This window comes from Mirounga leonina, unplaced genomic scaffold (genome assembly GCF_011800145.1).
Source record: "Mirounga leonina isolate KUSES-001 unplaced genomic scaffold, KU_Mleo_1.0 Mir_165, whole genome shotgun sequence".
NCBI classification, from domain to species: domain Eukaryota; kingdom Metazoa; phylum Chordata; class Mammalia; order Carnivora; family Phocidae; genus Mirounga; species Mirounga leonina.
Window position 1 is genome coordinate 13,887,917 of NW_023270415.1, and position 5,379 is coordinate 13,893,295.

A 5,379-nucleotide genomic window follows, 5' to 3' on the forward strand; every position below is an offset into this window, starting at 1 on the left:
ACATTTGTGAATGTATTTTGGAAGACCATTTTGAATGAGTATCTTATTATTATCCACTGGCAAAAGTTAACATTCAAAAATAGTAAAAATCAGCAAACTTCAGTCTATTGTTCATAAATTATTTGGTCTTTTAATTTCTGACTTTTTTTTTTTTGAGAGAGAGAGAGCGTGCACAAGCAGGGTGGGAGGAAGGGCAGAGGGAGAGGGAGAGAGAGAATCTTAAGCAGGCTCCACACCTGGTGCAGGGCTCGATCTCATGACCCTGAGATCATGAGTTGGTCACTTAACTGACTGAGCCACCCAGGCACCCCTAATTTCTGATTTTTTAAAAGTTTATTTAAGCACTCAACATTTTTTAATATTTTCAATTAATTTTTTATCAAAATCCTGCTTTCAGACTATTTTGTCAGTATAACTAATGGCCACATCAGATACTAAAAAGGAAGGATTTTAAAACTGTTTTATACAAGTCCTGAAAGACAAATAAGTGTTCACCTCTCCACATGATAAGAATAAAAACAACTATAACTATGTAGTTGGAAAGAATTCTAATTAATCAACTTTAAATGTCATTTAGGAATCTCTGAGAGTGGTACTAATATAAGTGACACTGATCTAAGAAAAGCATTAAAATGATACCCATGTGAGAAATAGCATCACATCTACTATTTATCAGTTACTCAAAGCTAAAAATGGGTACATTTGAGACAAAAAATTTAAAAGGCATGCTTACAGGATGCTGTTAATATTTGAGTAAATAAATATTGATAGTGGAGAATGAAACTCAAGAAGTGATAAACATATTTATTTATTTTTTTAAATATTTATTCATTTATTTATTTGAGAGAGAGAGTGCAAGAGAGATCACAGAGGGAGAGGGAGAAGCAGACCCACTGCTGAGCAGAGAGCCTGATTCAGGACTTGAGCCTGGGATCATGACCTGAGCCAAAGGCAGACGCTTAACTGACTGAGCCACCACAGGCACCCCAAGAAGTGGTAACATATTTAGAAAAGAGACCACGAGGACTAAATGAACATTATTTATTCTAGTAAAAGACTAACCACTAATTAGAGCCAAATATAAAACATAGTCAAGACCCACGATAGTTTCAAAATGTGATTTTATTAGTGCATTTTAGGACAAGTAGAGTTCTTATTCTACCTTTTTATTTTTTCTGGAAGAAATACTACTAATTATAAATAATCACAACAAAATTTGATATAAGTAGGGTGAGTTCAGTTCATTTATGTCGTATTGCAATTCAAACACACATCCTGAGTTTAAAAACATGCTGACCATCAGTGTTTCCTTCTAGAGTTTTCATAAGACAGATCTGTTTAGCATCAAGGATGTTTTACTTAACATGGTGCAGTGTAGGTTTAGTAAGTTTAGGTGCTTTCTTTTCTTTTAAAGATTTTATTTATTTATTTGAGAGAGAGAGCACAAGCAAGGGGAGAGGCAGAGGGAGAGTGAGAAGCAGACCCCCTGCTGAGCAGGGAGCCCAAAACAGGGCTCCATCCCAAGACCCTGGGATTACAACCTGAGCCAAAGGCAGATGCCCAACCCACTGAGCCACCCAGGTGCCTCTAGCTGCTTTATTTTCTTAGTGCCACTAAATATCTGGTCAGAAAGAGGCAACAAAATCTCTCATCTTGACCACCATTTTAAAATACAACATATAACAGTACTGTACCAAAAACACATTTTAAAACACTCTCGCTCCTGCTAAAGCTTCAGTTTGCAGCCATTTTTATGGAAAATTTCTAGTACGGAATATCCACTTGGAAAGAATTGCTCACTGGGACCCCAGTGTTCTCTTCAAAGATGCAGAGATCCTTTTTCAGTGCAATGTCAGACACCATACCTTTGTTCTTTCCTGGGTTTATTTCAAAGGTTTCCCAAGTTTGCTTCTACACCTTTATTTTTGTTTGTTTTGCTTATTTCTTTTAGTAAATTCTCCAGTAAGGCAAGTTGATAGCTATATAAATAATCATATGGATGAAAATGATAACACAGGCATAGCTGTACTTTCCCGTAGTGAGAAGAAATTGCAAAAGCAGAACAGCAACTGGAACCCTCTATAGGAGGGACGTAGTTACATTTCCAGTACCAAAGAGGTCTGGGTAGAGAACCTTAGATTAAGTGGTGTTTTTGTTTGTTTGTTTGTTTGTTTTTGGCAAAAAGGGATAGAAAGCTTCTTTTCCAGTGGAATTTCTGGAATTCCTTCTTCTATTTTAGGATTTCCATGCATCTTCCCAGCGCTAAGACTTCAGGGGTGGAAATGGGTACAGATGTGCATTTAAACCACATGAACAAATCTCAAGGTGTCTTTGCTCAGTGCACGCCCTGCCTCCATTCATGGTAGCCCTGCTTCACATCATACTTGCATCTTCCCCCATGTAAATGGTTCTTTAGGATCGTAGGTTGTGAGCAGCCATCTCAAGTTATCTAGTATGACATACATATCATCATCTGCTTTCATAAACCAATCAGCATATTCTAGACAATGATCATGAACATACTGGATGGCTTTAACTATTTTCCAGTACAATTGGTCTCTGCCTACTTTGGTGTTTAATTCTCCAGTGGAAAGGTCTTTATTTTCTTCTGGGTTCATAAACTATGCTTTATTATAACAATGGGTCCTTGTAGCTCTGATATATTTGGTCACTTGTTGTAGATTTTGAGGTCCTGTCACAACCCAGCAAAGAATTTTCACCTGATAGAGGTTTCCACGTCCAGTGAACTGTGTTTCCATATTTATGATAACTAGCATCTGCACTCAACGTCATCTGCCCTTCTAGATGATTCTGGCCAGTGTCATCTGGATGTCTTACATGAGGGTAATTACTCAGAATGTTAGGCTGGATGTCACCCTGTTCTTCCAACAAAATACTAAATAACTGAGAACATAAGAAAAGTATGATTGCTGATCCAGAGAGTAAGGTTAAACAATGCAGCCAAGAATTTGAGGCCATTTCCTTAAGCGTGTTTTTGACTTGCTAGGGTGGGGAGACCAGAAGCAGTTGGCAGAGACAGCCCAGTGTGCTCCCACACATGTGCTCTACTCTCCAGCATTATTTTTAATAATCTGTTTGTATGTGACATGTATGTGGGATTCTGTTACTTTATGTGGGCATATACATCATTCGCATTACATTTGTTGCTCTGTAACAACTGTGAAAACTGTCAAGTTTATCATGTTGAATCAAAGTTGCTTGTGGCAATTTTTAGGGTTATTAAAGATAATTATAAATATATATAAATTATAACTATAAATAAATATATATATAATATAAATATAAATAAATATGGGCTCAGATCATAAATGAGATTTAAAAAAATGGAATGGATTCCCCAAAAAATCAACTTGAAAACAAGGATAAGTCTGTTAGGAATGGACATTACAATGACTTTTTTTTTTTTTACAGATTTTATTTATTTATTTGACAGAGAGAGACACAGCGACAGAGGGAACACAAGCAGAGAGAGTGGGAGAGGGAGAAGCAGGCTTCCTGCGGAGCAGGGAGCCCCATGCGGGGCTGGATCCCAGGACCCTGGGATCGCGACCTGAGCTGAAGGCAGATGCTTAACCAACTGAACCACCCAGGTGCCCCCATTACAATGACTTTTAATAAACATTAAAAATATGTAAATTAACTTTCTTTTTCAGTTTTATGTTCAGAAAAAGCTATCATAGGCTTAATAAAGACATTTTATTTTGAAGCATATTATCTTCTAAATTGATTTGTTTTGGATTATGTCTCTGAAAATCATTTCTAGGTCTTCAGTTATTTAAATGTTAAAGTTGAGTTGATTATGGCGGTGGGAGAAGGGTGATAAATTTAAGGACCTTTCTTGTAAGGAATATTAAATATAGAGTCCCTCTCTGGGTGTTATTTTAATCCATTTAATGAGACAATGCAAAAAAGGTCACAGTTTTCAGAGGTATAAAAGTAAGCATGGTCTGCCTGCTTACACACCATAGCGCTGACTGCAGACAACCATATACACAATTAATTACGCAAACAAGTCAATCTGCCCGCAGTTATTAATCAACTGTTCTGTACCTAGCAGTGTGTTAGATGGTACATGATGCAGAATATTGGCCTTCCAGATACATGCTAATTTCTTGGGAACTATTTTGGGAAATAAAATAACAAAAGCTACTCAAGTTAAAGGCAACTGATATTTAAAAATCAATGTGCACTCATTATTTGGTTGTCAGCCATAACCAAACATCACTGCTCTATAGTTGTGCTTTCCACTGATTTCAGGAGGTGATTCACTTAACTTTACAAAGGGCCCTAAATCACAAACGTAACTGTCTAGTAACTTTGGGATGGGTAGATGATATTCAGATAGACAGAAAGACAAACAGAGGTATGTTCTTCTGGTTGTCTAATAATATGGTTTTGAAGGATGTGGCTGCCTCACATACTTCCTTAAAAACAAAACAAACAATACAACAACACCAACAATAACCTGGCTATCCTCCTTAAAGAGAATGTTGTGCTTTAGCTTCCTTTTTAAACATTAGGATAAAAAAGTCTGACATTTGGGTCAGTTTCAGGATTCCAAGAGGAAAGAGATGGCATGCTCAAATTAGGATATTTCGAGGAGGCTTTTATTTACAAAGAAAAGAAAAGAATTACCAGGGTAGAGCCAGGGTGTATGGAACCACAGGGGACAGAGCAGGAACCCAGCAGCAGCTGAGGTGTTACCAGTCCCAGATCTGAAAGGCAGAAGCACAGACGCTAACAGAAGGGAAGCTATGCAAGCATAACTGAGAGCAGAGATGCCAAGCAGGATCCATTTGTGACTGTCATTTCTCCTTCCTCCTGCAGATGCTTGAAACATTTTAAAGTTGTCCTTCTCCTTCCCAGTAGATGAACTGGCATGTGAGGAGTTGAAAAGAGGATAAAGAAACAATTACTTTTTCCAGGATCTCACCGCTGCCACTGTTCTCTCCAAGGCCCCTACTGATCTGACACTCAATCCAATGGACACCTTTCTGCTCTCGTAGTTATCAGGAAACTCTCAGCTATCAGTGATAAAAATCCAGCTGAAATTGGCTTAGGAAAAAGGATAATTTGGGTCATATAATTGAAAAGTCTGAGTTTATAGCTTTTTCCCAATTGTTGTGAAAGGACCTGGATGGTTAGCATGCCGTCCCCGTGAGCACAGAGATAACTATCTGATGGTATTTGCCTGGGTCATGTTTTAACTCTGGGGTTATTATGGGGATTTACTCCAACCAGGGCACCAGAGCCAAAAGTAGAGGAAGCATGGCTCCCCACAGCAAAGTTAGAGTGTCTTTGCCAGAAGAAGGGACAATCCATTATAATCCACTACAGTTGTTATCTGCTTGTCTTACT

General features: G+C 38.0%; 1 pseudogene; it reads right to left on the reverse strand.

Moving 5' to 3' along the window:
• Positions 1–1,888: 1,888 nt before the first annotated feature.
• Positions 1,889–2,979, reverse strand: LOC118015378 (annotated as a pseudogene).
• Positions 2,980–5,379: the final 2,400 nt, after the last annotated feature.